This window comes from Anser anser (assembly GCF_964211835.1).
Source record: "Anser anser genome assembly, chromosome: 10".
Lineage (NCBI taxonomy): Eukaryota > Metazoa > Chordata > Aves > Anseriformes > Anatidae > Anser > Anser anser.
This window is the reverse complement of record NC_139730.1, coordinates 25,751,420-25,772,952: the sequence shown is the minus strand read 5'-3', so window position 1 is coordinate 25,772,952 and position 21,533 is coordinate 25,751,420. Positions and strand designations below refer to the sequence as shown.

General features: G+C 40.3%; 1 pseudogene across 1 annotated transcript; it reads left to right on the top strand.

Moving 5' to 3' along the window:
* The first annotated feature begins 9,975 nt into the window (after nucleotides 1-9,975).
* On the top strand, nucleotides 9,976-20,381 carry LOC310904803 (ubiquitin carboxyl-terminal hydrolase 42-like; annotated as a pseudogene). The gene is made up of 16 exons: nucleotides 9,976-10,222; nucleotides 10,930-11,130; nucleotides 12,218-12,328; nucleotides 12,489-12,591; nucleotides 12,755-12,822; nucleotides 12,979-13,049; nucleotides 13,584-13,666; nucleotides 14,896-15,007; nucleotides 15,368-15,508; nucleotides 15,702-15,802; nucleotides 16,263-16,404; nucleotides 17,084-17,794; nucleotides 18,165-18,253; nucleotides 18,425-18,428; nucleotides 18,658-19,682; nucleotides 20,183-20,381. The product of its transcript is annotated as a ubiquitin carboxyl-terminal hydrolase 42-like (transcript).
* The last annotated feature ends 1,152 nt before the right edge of the window (nucleotides 20,382-21,533 follow it).

Here is a 21,533-nt window from a genome sequence, read left to right as displayed (position 1 = left end):
TTTATGCTCAGAGTGTAGGTGTAGGAACAGCGTCGGTATGTATATGGAACATCGGGAGAGGAAACTATATCGGTATTTACAGCTTTTCTACTTCCTTGTCAGAGAGACGTTGTCTCCAAATTAGAAATTGATGTATTTTGAATAAGGGCTGGTGGATCGGATTTATTCTTACTAGTGTTAATATTTGCTCTTGATTAGTACTTAATATCTGGTAACGCATCAATCAATCGTCAAAAATAAACTTAAAAATGTGTAAGGCTTATCTCGTTGGTCGATACAAAGACCAAGGTCTTTTCTCTTTTCTCTTTTTTTTTTTTTTTCCCAGTATTGTTTTTCTGTTTTCCTTCTCACTGCAGTCTTGATTTTGTTTCTTGTCCCTTAAGTATGTTTTCAATGTGTTGTTGAAACATTTTCCCTTTCAATGCAAAAAAAGGAGCTGTCACTGGTGTCTGCAAGTTGAAGACTGGAGCTTATCTGAAAATCACTGAGCCCAAGAGCTGTCACCTTAGTCTTCCAATAGGACAAGGATGTCTTCGTTTTCTCAGTTAAATGCATTTTTCAGGTTTGTGTATTATTTTCTCAGGAATGGAAAGTGTGCGCACAATTTGCCAGTTGTGGGACTAGGAGTTCTCTTATTTCCTGTGCTTTGTTTAACCTGTCTTAAGTTTAATGGATAGCAATCAAGGTGTACTAGAAATCTGAAAACACTTTATGCTTTGTTCTCTCAGTCATTTTGGTATAACAAACTAGCTTATGGTTTAAACCCTCCATTAGGTTAGCATTTTCCCTAAACGTAACAAGTCCCTGTGTGCTACAGGAAGACAGTAACAAAAAATTAAGTATAGATATTCATCCTGCCATTATTCAGCTTCTGCCTATGGACAGACAATTACACTTATTTAAAGCGGTATCCTCTTGAAACCTAATCAGCATGTTAGAAAGGACTTAGTTATCGGCTTTTGTCCTGGAGGGCTGAGGTTTGGTCTGTGTTGTTTTACATTCAGCATTTCCTTTTCTAGCTTCCATTCCCCTGTTGTTTTGCATGAGGAAAACATGCAGCTTTACAAAGTAGAACGGAAAGAGATGCTTTTCAGTCTAACTTTTCAGTTTTTTGTAGGAGTTTTAAATGTGGTAGGTGCAAAACAGCATAAGTACTGCTGCCAAAGTTATATTCAAACAAGTATTTCTTGGAGAAGCAGAAGAAGCCCAGGGAGAAATAAATTTACAAACATGCTCTTCATGCTCTCCTTTCCCAAGATTTCTCTGAGATATATCCCATAGTCTGTGGGTTTTGAGGTATGTGGTTCCCAGGAGTGAAAAGGAGGGCCAAACAGCTCTCCTCTCGGATCTCCACGTGCCAGGGCTTTAGTGTACTGCCACTTATGGCTCCGCTTTTCACCTGGAAAAAGCGACCTCATGCTGTAAACTGAGGAGCCCTGCAATTGTTCTACTTGGGTTTTTTTTGTTTTTTTTTTTTTTTTTTTTCCCCTGCTCGTATAGGCTTAGAAATGTGCTGATGAAACAATAAAAAAGCCAGCTTGGTACATCTCCTTACAAAAAAATAAGTACAAACTTGAGCTCCTGATCGGCTTCATGCTGAACTCTGTGCTGTTCTTGTCGTAATCTTGGTCTCTCAGTAGATAATATGGTTTAATTACGAATAGAATCATGTGATGAAGAAGATCTCACACTGCAACAAATTCAGCATCTCAAATGAAATTTTACATTTTCCGTGATTTTCTTTCTGAGCAGAAGTGTGTAGTATTAAATATATATATATATATATATATCTGTGATGAAGCCACGGTCGCAGTTACTCAGATATCTTAATAAGCACTTGCAGGAAGATAAATTGCTGCATCTTTTAGCATTATTTAATTGTAGGGTTAGAGACATGTTGATTCAACAGTGCTGTAAAGTTTCTAAGAGGTCACTTTGAAAAATACCAGCTAAATTACTGGCAAGACTTCACCCGTTCTTAAAAACAAACAACCCCCCCAAATCATCTGTTTTCCTCTTACAGGTAACTGAAGTAATCCCCGAAGAAGACAGTTCACTATCCAAAGGCAAGTTTTATTTTTAAACATTTTCTACATTTTATACCTAGCCACAACTTAACAACCAGTTAACGGTCGGTGACAATCCTGTTCAGTGTTGAAAATGTCATTCTGGCATAGGAAACAAAGGACTTCATCTTCTTGCTTTACAGCTGAATGTCTTCTACATAATGTTTGGAGAAGTGAAATCTTGCTAGAGGTTTTCAAAAATTCTGCCCCGGTTTGGATGATGAAGTAAATTGCCATAGTCAGTAGATTCTGGCACTGACAAGTTCCTTCAAGCTAAAGAGGGAGTGCGATTGTTGCAAAGCATGACTGTGTTTTGAGACAGGGACGACCACAAGTTTTAATCTTAAAATACGACATGGAGGGGAGGCTGGTTGTTCACACATTCTTGCAAACATTAATACAATCTGTCCCATTATCAAGAACAAAATTAGGGACTGAACGGAGGTCTTTCAAATACCAGTGTTGCAAAAATAGACTTTTTATGCTACTAATGTCAAAAGAATCCTGATTGTACTAAACTGTGTCTCTTCTAGCTGATAAATCAGGAATAGCACAGAAGAAAATGCGTCTGCTCTAATGCTCTTTGGGCTTCGGTGAATTCTCTGGCCAGCAGATGGCGAACTCGCTTATTCTAAACCAGTCAAAAGTATAGGGAGAAAGTAAATGTCTTGCACACATTACACAAGTCCAGGGCATTGGGATCACTGGGCTACATGAGTGAAAGAGATGTACCCCAACAGTACCCCACTTAGATACGCTGCTTGCAACATAAGCAGGATGGGAGGGCTGTGCAAAGCAATTTTGGTAAATTGAGGAATTCATGTATTTCATCAAGCCTAAAGATACTAATTAGTTTCATGTGGGGGAAGGTCAGTCTTTCAAAGAAAAGAAAAAACATCTCTTAAGCAGGATTTTCTGAATGGTGGAATCTAATCTGAAAAAAGGCCACTTCAGCAGGTTATTTGTTTATTTATTTATTTCTTACTGTATTGAACCTCTCAAGTAAGCTAGGAGCAGACTAGGAACAACTGAGGACTTGTTAGAGTGTGCCTTTTCACCTGGACTCATGTTACTTTGAATAAATTAACAAGGATAGCTAGTGATAATTTGTGATTTAAGGAAATTCCAGATACGTGAGAGAAAGAGCAGCGTTAAAGCAGTTAAATTCCTGCTCTCTCTAATAAGTGCTCTCTCTAGCCAGTTTCTGAACGCTTCTGTTCTGTGGCTAGGATTTGGTCAGCTTGACCACAAGATCACTAGTAAAACAAGGATGCCGTCCAGTCAAACCTTCAAATGAATGCAACTTACCTAAGGTCTACCGTTTGCTATCAAAACAGGTAGCTTTGTCCTAATATTCTGTACAGTTGACCAATTTTAGCATGGAACTGAAATGCAGTCAGTTTAATGGGAGGGCTTTGGAAGCTGCCTTCTCCAGTCAGTTCAGCCCTGTAGTCAGAGAGCAGATCAAGCTGTGTGCAGGCTTGTGACTTCTCTCTTTAGAAAGAAAACCACTGAGCCAGACAGTTCCATGTTGAGTATCACAACAGGGAATGACATTTCTTCCCTTTGTCTTTCAGATGCAGAGCTTACTGATGGAAGCCTTCAATACTCAGACTAAACCTACCATCAAAACGGACGACCTTTTTACCATCCAAACCAACCATTTTTCCATCAAACCCAACACCTTGGGTTTTGAAATGAAACTGGTAAGCCACAAGTCTTTATTGAATCTATTTTGCAGTGAAAGGGTTTTCTCTGTAACCTGATCATTTAAACTGTTGTGCTTAAAAGAAGGTCACTTGCAAGAGCGGTTATAATCCATGCTATAAAATTGAATCATCCTCTAGAAAGAAAAAAAAAAGGAGCAATTATCTTGCATGTACTCTTGATAAAGGAGGAGCTACACAATGGTATATAGTTTCACACTTTATTTTTGAGAATGTCCAGGCTTAAGTAACAGCTCTTGATGATAAATGAAAAGATTAATACGCAGCGGATTTACACAGAACATTGCGTTTTTAACAATGATCGATACAGAGTATTTGTCATGCAAATCACCTGTGTACACCAAGAAATACTTATTTCAATATATATCTGTACAGTATTTACATTTTATATTTAAACTCTAACTCGAAACATTTTCCAAGAAAATACAGAAATGGAACTGGTAAGCCACAAGTCTTAATCTGCAGCATTTGGTCTACAACAGACCTGGCTTTTCCAGCAAGCGTATCTACATAGATATGTAACAAATCTTAAAAATAGGCATTGTTTTTGTATATGAAGCATTATAAATGCTGCTTGGTTTATAAAGCTTCGGTTTTGTACCCGTTTAAAACTGTTCAAAATGTCAAGTGATTTAGAGCTTACTTTGTCAGAATATTTTAAAATTTAAGTCAGTCCAGGGGAGTTTAACTATTATATACAGTTCTCTCCCTAGATTGCACTGGCAACGGGGCAGCAATTTAATGCTAGAAATAATATACTTCCTGCTACGATCTCCTCAGTTACATGTTACTCTAAATAATTATTTCTGCAGGGTATAAGAACTTCAAATACAGCAAACGAACTCTCAAGGCGTTTCCTTTGTGCTTACAGGTAGACACCGTCGCCTGGCTGGATAAACAGATTTTCTTGAAGGTGTTATTTCAGCATATAAGAATTGATTAAAAAAAAAAAAAAAAAGTGCTTCATGGCTTATTGGTTTTGTAATCTCACAGTTCTCCAGGAACACTTGATTTGCTGCATTTCACCATTACGCTCGTCAGTAGCACTGATTCTGGTTTATCACTATTTGCATTACAAATCTCCTTGTCCAAAGCCTAAACTGATGTATGCACTGCTTGAAAACAAAACGTGGTTGCAGAGCAGAAGACTCAAGTCATTAGGTTAGCAGCTGCGTAACCATACTGCTTTCCAAACATAAGATGTAGAGCTTATTGAGTTTCTATGAAGAGTTTAAACGGCTCCCATTAAGCAAAGATGTCCCCACACTGCTACTTCCTCTTAAGCAAGGATTCTACCTCCTTTGGCTGAGGCTTGCTCCCTTACATTCGAACATTCATCCAAGTAGCCTGCAATTCCACATTCGTGGGGGAAAGTCTATAGAATAGAAAAGGTTCCTCCAGTCTCTTCCTCTCAGCCTTTTTTTGAAGCATGCAATAAAGCAAAACATTCACAGGCTGACCTTCCATGCAAAACAAGGCAACTTAGTAAGACAGGAACCGCAAAACTGATTGCTCTTTAAAGTTAAAATGAGATTTGAAATAGATCAAGTTAGCAAGTGGTGTTAAGTCTGTAAGTAAGTCTGTTTTTGCCAGTGCAGCACAGTTCCCTATCATGTAGCCAGAGCTGCTTCTGTAGCTCCAAGAAGCAAAACTGCTTTGACAAAATACTGTGTCATGAAAGCATTCGTTGGTGCGGTAGGCACAGCTCAGGTTCAACAACTGAAAGACCATCAGAGTGGGACTGCAGAAAGATCTTTCAGAAGTTCCAAAAAGACATGTGGGGGTGGGAGTTTAGTTGTGTTAGATAACACAATCTTAGATAAAGATTTTGGTCTTAACGTAAAAGTAAGGGCGTCTACCGATTTCTTCAACTCCAACAACTGAAGCACAAGTCTGAAAAATCGCCTTTAAGAATGCAATGAAAATATTTAACTCTTCTGTATGTTCATAGTTTGTTGTCAAGCAAAGGAATGAATGCTGATGCCTTAACTATCTAGGGCTGTAGCTTACAGAAAGACTACACCTTCCTGTTTTTTTCCCTTTAAAAACGTTAAATCCATGTGAAATTATTTGGGGATGTTTTCACATGCAAAGCCTAATGCAACTCGTGCCTAATGCAAGCCCTGTCATCTTCTTCCTTTAGTAGTGTCGCATTAAGGGGTGTAGCCGATTGACCGTTACGGGTCCGGTCGGCTTCGGGGTACTGAACTATCACGGCCACGGATCCACCAACAACGCAGCACGCCCTCGCTCTAGTCGCGTTCAAGGAGAACTGTCACGGCCAGGAACAATGCAATTAAGTGCAGTTTATTACGGCAACAGATACACAGGTCCTTTGGATTGCCAGTGATAAATTCACTGTCTGCAAAAGCAAGCTAGCATGCATGAAATGCACAGGTACACGGCCTAGGTATTAAGATGTTAAAAAGCATAAAGACGCTAGAGATTTCTAAGTTTCCGTGGAGACGCCTGGTATAACCAAGCGTTCAGATCTTACCTCGCAGCATCCCAGTGGGCGGGGGGGGGGAGGGGTGAGAGGCTCAGCCTGTCGACTGATGTCAGAAGGTATCCTTCGTGACAGTATCTTCCCCAACATTCCCTTAAGCCAATTTATATTATTTTCTATCTTTTAGGTGGAGCTTGAGTGACTCCAGTCATGCGTATCTTGGTTGTGATTGGTAGAAATTACCTCGCTTGCGTTTAAAGGTACAGGCTCCGAGAAATTCAGAGGATGTGCTCAGTGAGGGGTGGTTGCCCCTTGGAGGCGGGTAGCTTTTGGGATGGAGGGGTGCTTATAATGCCTAGTCACTTAAGGCAATTACTCCACAAGGAGTAACTTTACTCCTTTAACTTAACTACTTGAACTACTTTAAGCTTTAACTACAGCGTATCTAAAACATAAGGAGGATGTTACTATGTAAAAAGCAGATGAAACCAGTCCTTAACTCTTACTGCTTATTGTGCGTGAGCAGACTGGCATGAGTTTTAGCTATACTGGCAAATATCAAAGCACACCTGTGTAGTCCCAAAGCTGGGAGAAAAGCAAGGAAACCTTGAAGAAAATAGGGAGGCCTGTAGCTTGTGTAGTCTTTTAGCTGAGAAAATAAGGAAGGAGAGAGACAGGTAGCCTTGAGCTAGCAGAAGCAAGGAAGAGAAGGGATAAAAGGGAAAAAACAAGAAGGAGAAAACCAGCTCCAGACTGGCCTGTAGTAACCTTTTGCTCATTAAGGGTCATTAACACATTAGAAATCACACCTGTCAAAATGATAATCCTTGCTAATGTGGGATTCGGTGTGTGTCCCCCTCCTCCTGTACCCCCGCCCCCCCCCCCCCCCCCCCCCGGTGTTCCTCTGTAATGCGCAAGCTCAGTAGAGAAAAGTTAGGTGAGCTGTAATAACCAATCAAAAGGAGCCAAAGAGAGAGTTTTCACAAGTTTCCTGTGTATGAATGACGGTGATTCGAGTCAGAGGTGTGCTTGCTTTGCGAAAGATAGCCAAGTACCTGACTCTGCAGAGTTCTGTAATTAATTATGTAATTAAAAGACCTTGGTGTGCATTCCGACTCTGGGTGCTTATTGGCGCGGTGCACTGGGCACGAACTCGCGGACAACATCTGTACTCAGTGTGATGCCTACAGACAATCCTTTACTGTTGGGACCTGCATATTTTTCTGTGCCTTCAACACAAACCCTTTGGTACAACTAGTTCCCTACGTAGCTGCCAGTTCACCACTCAGTTGCACTTCTGAAGAGGAAAAGCTATTTCCCTCTAACGTAGGAGCACATACTCTAAATGCAAGCTTCACTCAGCTGGTCATTTACTGCAGGACAAGATTTGAAAACTGTTGTGGAGATTCTGTTGGGTTTTCTGCTTACAGAAAAATTAAGTGCCAAATCGCCCTCTACTCCGCTTTGTAGTGCTGCATTTAATGGAGATTCAAAGAATTTCATTTGCTCCTCCGTTTATGGACAACGAGCTGAAGGAACAGGTACAGCACATTAGCCTGGAATGCCTTCCCTCCCAACCAAAGTAAACTGGAGCTGTAACTAACACAAGCAGAAACAAGGCTTCCACGTTTTCAGCTGAATAAAGTTCCAACAAAATCATCCTCTGGGATTTGAAGCTTACTTCAAATTACATGCCAACAGCTCTTTTCCCTGAAAGGTCTTGCCCAGTTCTTACGTCATAGTAAAGTGTATACCTATAAAATTTACAGTTAACGTCTTCTCTTAGTTTGTCCAATTTTTGCATTATCGCTCAGCTGTGTGCTCATTCATAAGCTGATGCATGTATACAAGCTGCTGCTCAAGTCCTACGTCTTGTTTGCAATTCTTCGTTTCCTTGTTGCCAGCATATTGTAAAGCGGATCCCTGCTGCTACTCGCTCTAGAAGAAAAGGAATCATCGGTTTGGTTACCAAATACCCGCTTCTGGAAACCAGAAGTGTTTTGGTCTCTCTTCCCTTCGAATGACTCCACACCTCTCATCAGATAATGGATTGCTGACCTAGAATCAGAGAACATCCCAAGGTGGAAAGGGCTCACAATAATGAGCGAGTCCAACTCCTGGCTCCACACAGGACCACCCCAAAAGCAGAGCCTATGTCTGAGAGCATTGTTCAAACACTTCTGGACCCCCGTCAGGCTCGGTGCCACGACCACTGCCCTGGGCAGCTGTCCCAGTGCCCGAGCGCCCTCTCAGGGCAGCACCTGAGGCGCACGGGGCTCGGCGGGGCGGCCCGGGAGGGGAGGAGGACGGCGGGGCGAAGCGGCCGCTCCCTCAGAGCCGCCTCCCCGCCGCCTCGCCCGCACGTCGGGGCTTTTTCGTGTCGGGGCTTTTTCGTGTCGCGCCCTCGGGCTCTCGCCGCGGGCGACATGCCGCTCCCCAGCGCGGACAGCTTGCGCGCGGGGCCTGCCCGCGGCGGCGGCGGGAGGGAAACCCCAACCGCAAAGCCCTCCCGGCAGGGAGAGCTCGGGGTGAGGGCCGGTCCGGCACCGACAGTAAAGACACGCCGGAGGAAACGCTCTGCTTTTAGCCGTGAGCACCGCGGCCAGGTTGAAAAGGCGTCACGCTGGAGCTCCGAGTTGGGCGGCGTTCCGAGGCCGTTGTGGCAGTTGTGGAGACGGCCTCGGCTGAGGTGGCGGCTGCTGTCGCTGCTGTCCCCTCTGTCCCCGCTGTTGCCGCTGTTCCCGGCGCCTGGAGACCCCCGGCAGCCCCCTGTGACAGGACCTGTGGCCCCGGGGAGCAGGTCCTGTGGCCCCCTGTGCCCGCCGCCTCGTCGGCCATCCCGGCAGCAATCCTGCCAGCACAGAATAGCTCACCGGCTTTACGTGCGTTTCAGGGTAAAGTGACGATTAACTTCTATTTCCTGGCTTGGGTGCTGCTTTATTCTTTAACGGAGCTTCAGGTTTAAAGGTTAAACTCAGTTCTGTCAAGGTTAAACTCAGTTTCGTGAATGGCATCTTGGACAAAATCTTAAGCTGTGATTGACTCTCTGCTTAACAGAGGCCAAACGTGTACCTACTGAGAAGCAGGTCATAGGTGATAAGCCCTCACAAATTAACTTGCTATCACAAAGTGACGCCCAGAAAAAGTGTATTCAAAAGCTAGGCTCATTATAGAATCACAACCAAGCCATCATGACTGGTGCAGTAGACAGTGAGGTAGAGGGTGAGCCCTGGAAAGACAGAAGTAAAGTAGCAGCGAAATGCAGGTACCTTTGTGCACACGAAGCAGAAAAGCGCAGGCAGTAAAGTAATAGTGCTCCATTACTAGCGTGAGCAACAATTATATATAAATCGCAACCATTATCTATTAGATAATAGGTAATAATTAATAGATAATTGCAAAGCTCCTAAAATGCAATAAATAACTGATTCCCCTCAGAGAATGTCATTTGCATTTTTATATTAAAAAGACTCCAGAGTTGTAATGGATTAAAATCCTACGAAAGTGAAAGAAATGGCATCAGCCACTAGTTCTGCAGAAGCTAAAAGTAATACTGATAGAGTTTTGATGGAAATTTTTCCTTTGTGTGTTTAGTTTGGGGATTCCTTTTAAATCATTCATACCAGCAAGTTAGTTCTTCAAGGCCGTTTCTTTGAGATTAAGTGACAGGACTTCTACTACTCTTTTCTTCTTGGAATGCTTCTTGGTATTCTTACGTCAGCCAGAACATTTGTCTCTGTCGCAGATGAGAACAATGACCATAGTTAACAAGCCCAAATCTTCAAAGTCTAAAAAGCCATCTTCAAGGCGGTCTGGCAAATCCAAGAAACCGAGTACTAAAAAACTGATGTCACGCACCGCAAACTGGGGCCGGATACCACCTGCAGAAGATTCAAGCCAAGTCTCTGTGGCCCAAGGATGTGGAGGTGCTATTTATTGTAGATCCTCTGAAAAATCTAAGCCTTTTGCCCAAAGAGATCTAAGTAAGTGTGCGCTTTATCCTGCCTCCGTTTTCTTCAAAACAAAAGTAGAAAGTGGTAGTTCTTGCTTGTTGCACTGATAGAGAACGGGACTACTGTGAATAAAGACTTCCAAAGCGATTCTCCTAAGGCAACTGAAGTGACTGACGTTACAGAAATTAATTTTGATATATTTACAGTCGACAGAGAAATGTGGGGAGCATTTTGTAATGCACTGATTCATCCATATCTTTTCTGTTTTGCAAAGAAAAGTGTTTGATTGTTGCTATTCACAGGTTCCATTATTCACAGGTTTTTGAATGTTAAGATTGCTCAGGAAAAGATCTGATATTTGTAGGGGTACCGTCATTCCTAGTTATTTGTTTTTACATTGTCCTTGCATTTATTACCATATAATTTCAAGTCTAAGTTTGTGGTTGAAGTTATAATAAGGAAAAAAGCATATAATAAGGAAGAAATTAAAATGGTTGACTAAACTTTTTTTTCCCAAAACGTTGTGTTGACCAGCCAATTTGAAGATGGCGGTATTAAAGGTGTCTGCAATAAGTTTTTCTGTTTTGGATTGTAGCTAGTTCCTCTAGGTGCTCCCGCAGAATAGTATTTTTACTATGCCTATATATACTTTATATATTCACTATACCTATATATACTTAATACCTTTCTTAGAAACAAACAAACAAAATCTCTTTTTAAATATAACTTTCTTGCAGTTGTTAATGATGGAATTGCTCCGCCACAAAGGATTCTTTTTCCACCTGAGAAGATACGTATGGATTGGCAAGAAACACAAAGTGTTGGAGTTGGCCTGTACAATCTTGGCAACACGTGTTTTCTTAATGCTACTCTACAGTGTTTGACCTACACCCCCCCACTTGCCAATTACATGCTTTCTCTTGAGCACAGCCAGTCATGTGAGTACTTTCTAACAGTATTTTAAATCTGTTGGATAGCTGTGAAGGTGAAAGAACAGCAGTGATTCTGTGAGACAAACTTACTTGCCTGATTTTACCTGTAGACGCTGGCTTTGAGCATTGTATTAGCAGTGGGCTCGGAATAGCATATGGAGTGCGTTTAATGCACCATGTGTTTTTTTTGTTTGTTTGTTTGTTTGTTTTTTTAAAAGGATCTTTTCTTGCTTCATGGGAATAATGAAGTGCATTGGACAGTAATGCATTTAATGAACATTTGGCATTTGGGCTATTTGGGCTTCCTGCTGCTAGAAAGGCAATAAAATTTAGGATGTTGGCATCATAGGTCTTTAGTCTGCACAGACGAGGTTCCATAATGCACTACAATAAATGGTCTGTTCGTTGTTGAACCAATTAAAAAAAAAAAAAAAAAAAAAAAAACCTAGAAAGCAATATGAGCTGTTATGAACACGACTAGATTTTTTTGTGGGACTGTATTAAAATCTAGACTGATTTTGTCCTAAATAAAATGTTGTACTATAAAGTAAATGTTGTACTAAACCTGTATGCTTTTTAGGCTGGTATCTTTGTATCGATACCTAGAAATTTAACTGTTTTCTTCCTTTCTATAGAAATCATTTCAGTTAAGAATCCTGTTGAAAAAAGGAGGGCAGAAGTACTATTACATACATTACTGTAATTTTTCCTTTTTCCCAAAGGACTCGTAGCTCTGTATCATGAAGCTCACCTGACAGCACTGTGCTGAAAATAACCCATGTTCTCTTAATGCTGTATCATCAAGGTCAAATATTCTTTCCTCATACATTTTGCAACCTGTGGAGTTCACATTCCTGTCAGCCTTTACAAACGTGACTTTGCAGTAGTCTTTTAGATTTCTCATCACAAAATGCACTTGAATACAGGCTTAATGGATATTTTTATTCTATAAAGTTGTGTGAAATGAAATGTTAGGACACTGTTGGGACAAGGAGAGTGGATATTGTATCTATAGTTTAAATGTTACTTATATGTTTGTTTGTAGTTATGTCTGTTTCGCTAGACTGGGATGCTTTCTTCTTTCACTCTTCAGGTCGTGAACAAGATTTTTGCATGATGTGCACGATGGAGACTCACATTAACCAGGCCCTGCGTTGCACTGTTGATGCCATCGAGCCTACGCGTGTTATCAATAATCTCAGTCGTAAGTGGCTTCAGATGTGTTTCTTTTTCAGCATCTTGTAATCTTCAAATAATTATTTGATGTGTATAAATGGTTTTAACACTGTAAAGAAGAGAGATTTTAGAAACAGGAGAATTACTTCATTTTTAAATGAGGTGAATACTATCATCTTCTTATTTAGGAATAGGACAACATTTCCGTTTTGGCAGTCAAGAAGACGCACACGAGTTCTTGCGCTATACTGTTGATGCTATGCAGGAAGCGTGCTTGAATGGAAGCACCAAGTAAGCATAAACAAATTCACTTTTATACGTTCTCTAGCACCTTTTAGGCCTTTATTTACTATCAAAACTGAAAGTCTAGGTCATCCTTGGTTTTCATAAAACTCTTTGAAGAGTTAACTGTGTGCCTTAAATCTTCTGAGGTCTGATTATAATTTATTTCCAGATTGGACAGATCTTCTCAAGCTACCACCATCATTCATCAAATATTTGGAGGATTTCTAAGATCAAGAGGTACTTTTAAAAATATTCCTGTCCTTAGAACTGATCTGTGTCTTTTGTCGGTAGTAAAGCAGTCTGTAGTTTGTCTGAAGTAGTATCTATCGACAACTTGAATGTGGACAGTTAGTCTCCTTCACGTGTTGTTAAGCATTTATATTTTGCTTCCAGTGAAGTGCTTGAATTGCAAAGCAGTTTCGGATACGTATGAGGCATTTCTTGATATCACTTTGGATGTAAAGGTAGGAGGTTTTGTAAATATAATTCATGATGTTTAAGTACATGTATAACTTTCTAAATTAAACTTGTTTAACTTAAAAAACCAAACCACGTACAATGTTAAAATATAAGAGCTTGGTGGTGGTTAGAAAGTGGATTGGACTTTGTCCTTCTGTGGAACCCCTGTAAATAGTCTCCACGTCTGCATTGGGTTTAAGGGGAAAGAATTTTATTGCTGCGCAAAGTATAATACTGTCACACTTCTTTGTTGTTCTACCTCAATATACGTCTAATTGTTAGACTGTTGGATTTGTTGCCAGTATTGATGACAAAGCACACTATAGATGCTGTCTGCGTTACTGGAAAATGATTTGTTTCAAAGTAGAATGACTTCCAGGTGAGGTAAACGCTGAGCATGCTCTTTCTGCCTCCTTCTTGACAGTGCTCATAGTAGATCGCTTAAGTATGTGTTAGTCAGGTTCTCTTATAAACTCCTAGTGCGTCTCTGGAATTTTGAATTTACAGTGACTTTACGCTCTTCTCTCTCGCTCCTCTAGGCGGTTTCATCTGTTACCAGAGCTCTAGAACTATTTGTGAAACCTGAAGAGCTGGATGGAGAGAATTGCTATAAATGTAGCGAGTAAGATTATTACTAATTATGTCTTAATACTAGATATTAGTTTTATATATTACATGACTTAGAGCGTAAGTTATCCTTTAACTTCATTTAGAAATAAGGAGACGCAGCATTGTTGTTGTTGTTGTTGCTTCATTTTCTAGTAGTGGTGAGCTGAAGCAAGGAGCTATGGAGAATGATTTGGAGTGGAAGGCAGCAGCAGGTTCCTACAGGTCCTAGCGTTCACTGTGAAACAAAGTTAGATTGAGTGTCAGGGAATGTGAGCTGGCTCTGTGGTAATGAATGTTAGCAGCCTGTGCTGGCTCACTAAACAGCGTCTTGCACAGCTCTTGAACTGTGAAACCTGTCGATGTGGACTAATGTCCGAAATGAGCTCCCTTAAGCCTAACCCGTGCACAGGGAAAGCCTGTTGAGTTCAGGCGCTCTCTGTGCTGATCAATATGTAAGATGTTTCTACGTATGTGAGAAACAATTGAACATTTGCATAAGATGGTTTGGCAAAACAAGCTGTTAGTCAAACATCCCCTCAGAAAAGCACAGAGTGCCCGGCTCAGTTCTGTAGAATTCATGCCTGACCCCTCTAAATGAAAAATGCAGTATCCACTTCTTGTTGTTGGATACTAAGGAAATTAGGGTGTCGAATCAAGAGCGTCCAATAGGTTATTAAAGCAATTTAATCCCAGGTTCGTCTTGGCCTGCGGATCCTAGAAAGCAACATGCAGCGTATTCAGGATTCTCATAAGTGATGTCTGAGGAAGAGAAAGAACTGTAATAGCACCTCACATCTGAATTGCATGGTCCTTCCTTAATGTGCTCTTTGAGGTGTGATCGGTTCAGTCACACTTAAAGCCAGAATTTTCCGTCTTTTTGTGAGTTTAAAAGGAAAGGCCTTGCACATGTACAGTACTTTTTCCATTGCTGATAACTGTTATTAGTCTTATATATAACTCATTTTTACTATTTTTTGTTTATATTTTATAACTCCCTGGTAATACGCTTTCGTGAGAGATTCCTGTTCCCGCTATGCTCTGAGTTGTTGGTAAAACTTACCTTCTTCTCTGTATTAACAAACGTGACATGCAGTGCATGGGTTTATGAAAAGAAAAAACCAAACATATGATGCAAGTAAATATCATTCAAATAGCATAAGCATGCATGAGACATTAAAACGAGTTTGTTTTGGGGGCAAAAAAGATGATGCTTTCAAACACTTGTCTCTGCTTGTTTTTAAGGTGTAAAAAGATGGTTCCTGCATCCAAGAGATTTACCATACACCGTTCTTCCAACGTTCTCACAATATCACTGAAAAGATTTGCAGATTTCACAGGTGGAAAGATCAACAAGGTATATTTCCCGCTGTAATGCAACTTTGTCATCATGTAATGGGACATCCCCCAAAGCTGAAAGTTGTTAATATTTTCAGACAATAATTGTAGACTAACGACTATGGCTTATTCTTTCTCTTAATATCAGTAAAGTTCCTGCTTGACAAGAAGCATATACTTTCCTCTGAGAAGGCTAATTCATCAGAAAACAGTTGTCTGCAACTTCTAGTATTAAACGTCGCTTATGGGAAGACTTATTTTTAGTGAATCAAGAGATATATTCATATAATTCCAGTCTCTGTTTTTTGGAAGTGTTTTTCTCTGGCTAGTCCGCGAAGTACTCTGATATAATTTTTCTATCTTCTTGGTCTCTCTTTAGGAAGTAAAATATCCTGAGTATTTGGACCTCCGAGCCTACATGTCTCAATCAAGTGGAGAACCACTCCTCTATGCCTTATATGCGGTGCTGGTGCATCATGGTATCAACTGTCGCTCAGGACACTATGTATGCTACATAAAGGTAGAAGTCAACATCATTTCTAACAGGGTAAAGGTTGTGCTGGCAAACCAGTTCAAGTGTTACTAGTAGTACTGTTTCTAGGGAAAAAGATTTCATTATATGTTTATTTGACACGTGTGTATTTTATTGCTATCTGTGATTTCATTTGGAAAACATGCAATTCATCTAAAGATATCGTTGTCTTTATTTGCAGGCTGGTAATGGACTTTGGTATCAGATGAATGATGCAAAAGTAGTCCGTACTGACATTAAAAGAGTTCTTGGTCAGCAAGCTTACTTACTTTTTTATATCAGGTAATAACAAGTATTCAAATGTGTTCAGAAGAGATTTACTCTCCTGTTATTGATACTTTTCTTTTTGCAAGTGTTTTTCTTTCTCTCCCAGGAAAAGATGATTATTTCTCTAATTCAGTTCTGTCTAACCTGAAATTCTCTGTCATTTATTATCTTTTGTTGCTTGGCCTTAAACTGCAGCACTTGTGTAAATTGCTGTATATGTGTTATCTGTAGCTGGCTAATTTAGAGAAGGAGAGAAATGAAGGCCATCTGTGGTGTAAGAATGAATTATTGCTCTGAAAGTGATAGTCATAGTAGGAAGACTGTTACCTACTTTTCAGTTTGTAGTCTTGGCTAAGTCTTCTGTAGAGAAGGCTTCCATATCGTATGAACTGTTCCTATAAAATTATAGGATGGGATTTAATCCAAGAGTAGGCCGAAAGAAAAACTAAACTGAGATCACTGCTCTTTTCTGAAGGCGCTATGATTTGACGCTCGGAGAACGTGCTTTTTACTTAGCAGCACCGTCTTATCCCTGTTCATTCCCCCCTGGTCAGCGGGGGGCTAACAGTAAGCAGGCTGGATTTCTGGGACCACGACTTCCTCCTCATATGATTAAGGTAATTTAGGGAAGCGGGAGGGCAGATAATGGCACCAAACGGACAGTGGGTTTGGGGTTTGGTGTGGGGTTTTTTGTTTGGTTTTTGGCATCTTTGTTTTGTTTTCCTTCCCACGCTGCAGCTGTCTTCACAGCCCTCATGCTACAGCCAGAGTCATTCAAACAGTGGTTACTGCTGAATTGCGCAGCCATGCGACTCCATTGTTTATACCTCCTAGACAGCTTTGTAAAGCACAGAGAGCTACGCTCTTTGACAATTTAAGTAGAGTGTACTAATCCTCGAATCATTTAAAAGAGGACTTGTTTTTCCTATCGACGTCACTTTAGCTAAGACAGGGAAACCAAATTGTCTTATTCCTGAGCACCAGAACAATTATTCCAGGCTTTTTGGGGTATGTTTAAAGGGGAAACTAAATATATTTGGGAATAGCTTTAGGCAATGTTAAGTTGTTTGGATGGTTTTCAAAAATGATGTTAATTTGATATCAATATGCAGTAAACCAAAAGCAGGAATTAAATACACTTATGGGACTTGCATTTATCTTTTAAGGGCAGTGTTTTTTGCTTTTTAGGTGTTAAGACCATTTGTAGAAATACTTAGTAGGAGAATGACATGTTTAAAAATGTTAAATGGAGTGTTTGCATTAACCCGTCTTGCAATTTCTTCTTTTTAAATACAGAATTCAAGTCGTTTAAATGGAAATGGATCCATAAAAGAGGATGCAAATACCACTGGTGTCACCCTAAAAAGGCCATCTTCAGCACCACCAATGGCCTGTGTTCAAGAACAGGCGATTACCAGGCCTTCAATTACTGATACGTCAAAAAACCAGAAGATCACCATCAGTATTCACAATAAATTGCCTGCTCGTCAGACTGTGTCACAGCCTGACTGTCTTAGCAGTGCTGTGGAGGATGAAGATCTCTACAAGGCTGTTCCTTCATCCACAATCACAAATTTGGTAAAGCAAATGAAGCAAATACAAATACAAAAAAAAAAAAAAAAAGAGTTTCTGCTGAAATTTTTGTGGAGCCAAAGGTGAATGGAAATCCTAAACTCAGCTCTGATAACACAGTCCCTTACGGTGCAGAATCTTCAGGAAAATCTGAGGAGGAGTCAAAGGGCTTATTTAAAAGGAATTGCAATGCAATGTGGAATTTTGGTTGGAAAGGTAGTCCGTACATCGCAGAATTCCCATTCTTCCTGTCAGAATGCTGATGAAGGAAGATCCCAGCATGAGCTGCCAAACACTGATTCACTGAATGGTGCTATTAGTTTAGTTCATGAATCTAAAGAAAACGGACTGAAACTTGATGATTCCACTTGCCAAGTTGAACCTGTTAAACCTTGTGAGATGTTCTTTTCTAAAACAAACGGATTGCTTGAAACATAGTAGTTTGCTCCATCGAGAATTTCTCACCCACGATGTATTCGGGAGTGTTTATCATGTTCCTAATTCAGGCGAAATGCTGAGAAAACACAGCACAAATTTGATCGTAACCCTTTGTGATATTATGCCATTAGAATTTGCAGAGCTGAGCTGACATTAGAACTTGTCAGCTTAAGCTGAGCTGAGATAAAAATTCTTAAGTTTCATAAAGTAGATTTTGGGAGGTGAGTTGGCGTTATCTTTGAAGTGTAGATAATGCATACAACACAAAGCGATCTTGCTTAGCATTTAATGTAGAAATTCTGAGAAGACTAGTCCTCAGCACAAATGGTATTTTTTCTGTCTGCTGACTTGTGCGTTTTAGTTGCAGATGCCTGGAGCTATGCCTCCAGTCCCTCGAGAAGTCATCATGGAATCCCTCACGGCCAGCCAGCTGAACAGCTTGTCAGAGGAAAGAAGGTAAAATGAGCACAGTCTGATTAAGACAAGATTTTATGGAAGTTCATTGCGGTTTTATCTGTCTACTAATACTATTTAATGGAAGGATTTAAATCAGTAGAATTCCGTACTGTATGGCCAGTGTTGCGAACAGAACTAATGATCGACACTGTGCATAGCACTCTGATGCAGGCTGGTGCCTCGCGGAGAACTTGTGTTTCTTCATAGAATGTTTTTCCATTTTTCTCCATTATCTGGAGAAACATTGGCTGTTCCCCCGTCGCCCCCACCCCTTTTTTCTCAGAGCAGCAGGTGGAGGGAGACGGAAACGTGTTTTTATTTTGTGCAGTGTCCCGGGACCTCCGAAATCTACTGAGAATGATGAATACCTTGAACAGTACCAATGTGATGACCGTGGAGACAAGGAGAAACCAAGAAGATCAAAAGAACATGAACTGATTTCAGAAGAAAATGTTTTCTACATCAAAGAGTCTTCTGAGACTGGTGAGAAATTGCGGCAAACTTCCCCTCTAAAGTCTGACAGTGAATGTAGTTCTAAAAACCTTTCCTCCTTAGCTGTTACAGATAGATGCCAAGATACAAAGGACGAGACTAAAAAATCTGACAAAGAGCGTTACCAGAGAAAGAGGGAACATTCTCCTACTGAAGAGAAGGAGAGTCAAAAAGATGGTCATTCCAGCAAGAGAAGGTGCTCTCGGAGTGTGGAAGTTGTTAAGCAAAAGCGTCACAAGCAGGAGTATTGGGAGGGAAGCAGGTACAGATCTTCCCATAGTGAAAGGAACAGCCCTGATAATGGCAGAAGACCAGTAAAATATTCAAAGTACAGATCTCGAAGCAGAGGAAGATCAGAACAAGATAGCGCTAGATATTACCATTCCAAAGGGGAAAGAAGTTGGAGCAGAGAAAGATACTATCAAGATGAACCACGGAAATGGGAAAAATGTAGCTATTACAAGGATTACTATTCACCTCATGCAGCAGGAGACAGTAGAGAGAGAAAGTTCTCTCACGGTGATAAAGACTTTGACAAATTGACTCAGACTTACTCCAGCAGGTCACATAAGCGTTATCATTACAAAAGCAGATGGCCTCACGGTTCCCTCTTGCGAGAGGAAGATGTACATCACTTTAGCACACCCAGAGCAGACTCACATCGTTGCTCAGTAGCTCAGCAACATTCTGGAAAACATTCGCGTGAGAGACATGCACTTCCACCTGTGTCAGCTCATTTGGAGAACTGTCGCCAGAAAAAGGCAAAAGAAGGAAACAGAAAAAGACAATATACTCGTGCAGAAGGTAGTGAAAGTGAAATAGAAAGGCAACGCAGAAAGGTAGAAAAGGAGGTTTTAGGTGGTGAAAACATGAAAAAATATAAGAAGTTCTAGAAGAAAAAGAAGTCTGAAGATAAACAGGGAGAGAAGGATTCCAAGTAAGCAGGGATTCCAGCCTAATCAGCATTTTTTTTCCTAATTCTTTTCTGGGTGCTTCTCATGTTTTGTTTTTTTTTTTTCATAGTTTCTGAGTTATTTAGATAGCATAATCTGGCTGGGGATCATGACTGGGGATCATTAGGTTGATCAGTGAAGACAGGAAAGGTATTGCTGAATTGTGTCAGAGCACTAGCTTTGGACCACGTAGTTCGAATCACATCTGCACACCATTCTGGATTAGGTTAAAATATTTTTTTTTTTTTACTTGCACATATTCCAGAGCTAACCATTGTTAATGATCTGTGTACCAACCAGGACCTATGGTCCTTCAATCTGAGGGCTTAAGTTTGCTGCATCTAAAGGAAGTTACATGTGCACAAAGTACCACAAAATAGCTGACATGCGGCAAATCATCGCCTGTGGTAAAATAAATAAAGTTTCCTGTATGCAACAAGTGCCACATCTTTTTTTCTCTTTTTAACTTGCATGTTTCTTTCAGACTTTATGATTTGTATTTCTCTGCGCTCCACTTTGACAATGCCAATCGCAAGCGTAACAAAAAGAAGAAAAAGGAGAAACATCAGGAAAGTGAAAGGCTTCTTGGAACACTTAGATCCTCGTTTCCAGAAGAAAACCCGGGAGAAGAAGGAAGAATCCCATCCTCCAGATGGCTCTTTATGAGAGCAATGCAGAAGTGAGGGCAGTAAACAACCTCACAAGGAAGGGAAGCCTTCCAGTGCAGGTGAAAGGAAGAAACATCGCATCCAGCGAGTATATTAAAGGTAAGCGGCTGCAGCATGTTTATGGGATTCCTTTTAGATTAATCTAGAGATTATCTAAAACAGTCTTTAAATGCTTGATGACTGAACAGTCTGCTGGATATTAAAATATGTTTTGAAAAATATGTTTCAAATGTTGTTTTTTCAGCTGTGTGGGGAGAACAAATACAGTGGCTATGAATATTTTGGCTATTATTCAGAACAGCATGTGGAGGGATATGTAAACTATGTAATATGTAAAAATATGTACTATGTAAAAATCCTGCTTTTTTTCTCCTTTTTGTTTTTTTTTTTTGTCTTTTTCTTTTTTTCCCTGCTATTATAGGTTTAAGAATATAGAGGAATGCGCTGATGGAAGCCATGTAAAGAGTCTCCAAATTTGCATTGGGTTTAAGCGGAAAGAATTTTATGTCTGCACAAATTATGATACTGTCAAAACTTCTTTGTTGTTCTACCTCAATATACATCTAATTGTTAGACTGCTGGATTTGTTGCCAGTATTGATGACAAAGCACACTATAGATGCTGTCTGCGTTACTGGAAAATGATTTGTTTCAAAGTAAAATGACTTCCAGGTGAGGTAAACGCTGAGCATGCTCTTTCTGCCTCCTTCTTCACAGTGCTCATAGTAGATCGCTTAAGTATGTATTAGTCAGGTTCTCTTATAAACTCCTAGTGCGTCTCTGGAATTTTGAATTTACAGTGACTTTACGCTCTTCTCTCTCGCTCCTCTAGGCGGTTTCATCTGTTACCAGAGCTCTAGAACTATTTGTGAAACCTGAAGAGCTGGATGGAGAGAATTGCTACAAATGTAGCGAGTGAGATTATTAACTAATTATGTCTTAATGCTAGATATTAGTTTTATGTATTGCATGACTTAGAGCGTAAGTTATCTTTTAACTTCATTTAGAAATAAGGAGACGCAGCTTCGTTGTTGTTGTTGTTGCTTCATTTTGTTTAAGCAACTGGTGCACGGAAATAATCCCAAACTTGAAAACGTTACATCTGTTTTGGAAATCTAAGAAGAGTGGCTATTAGCTGATATTGGACTTTTCTCGTAGCATTGTCTGC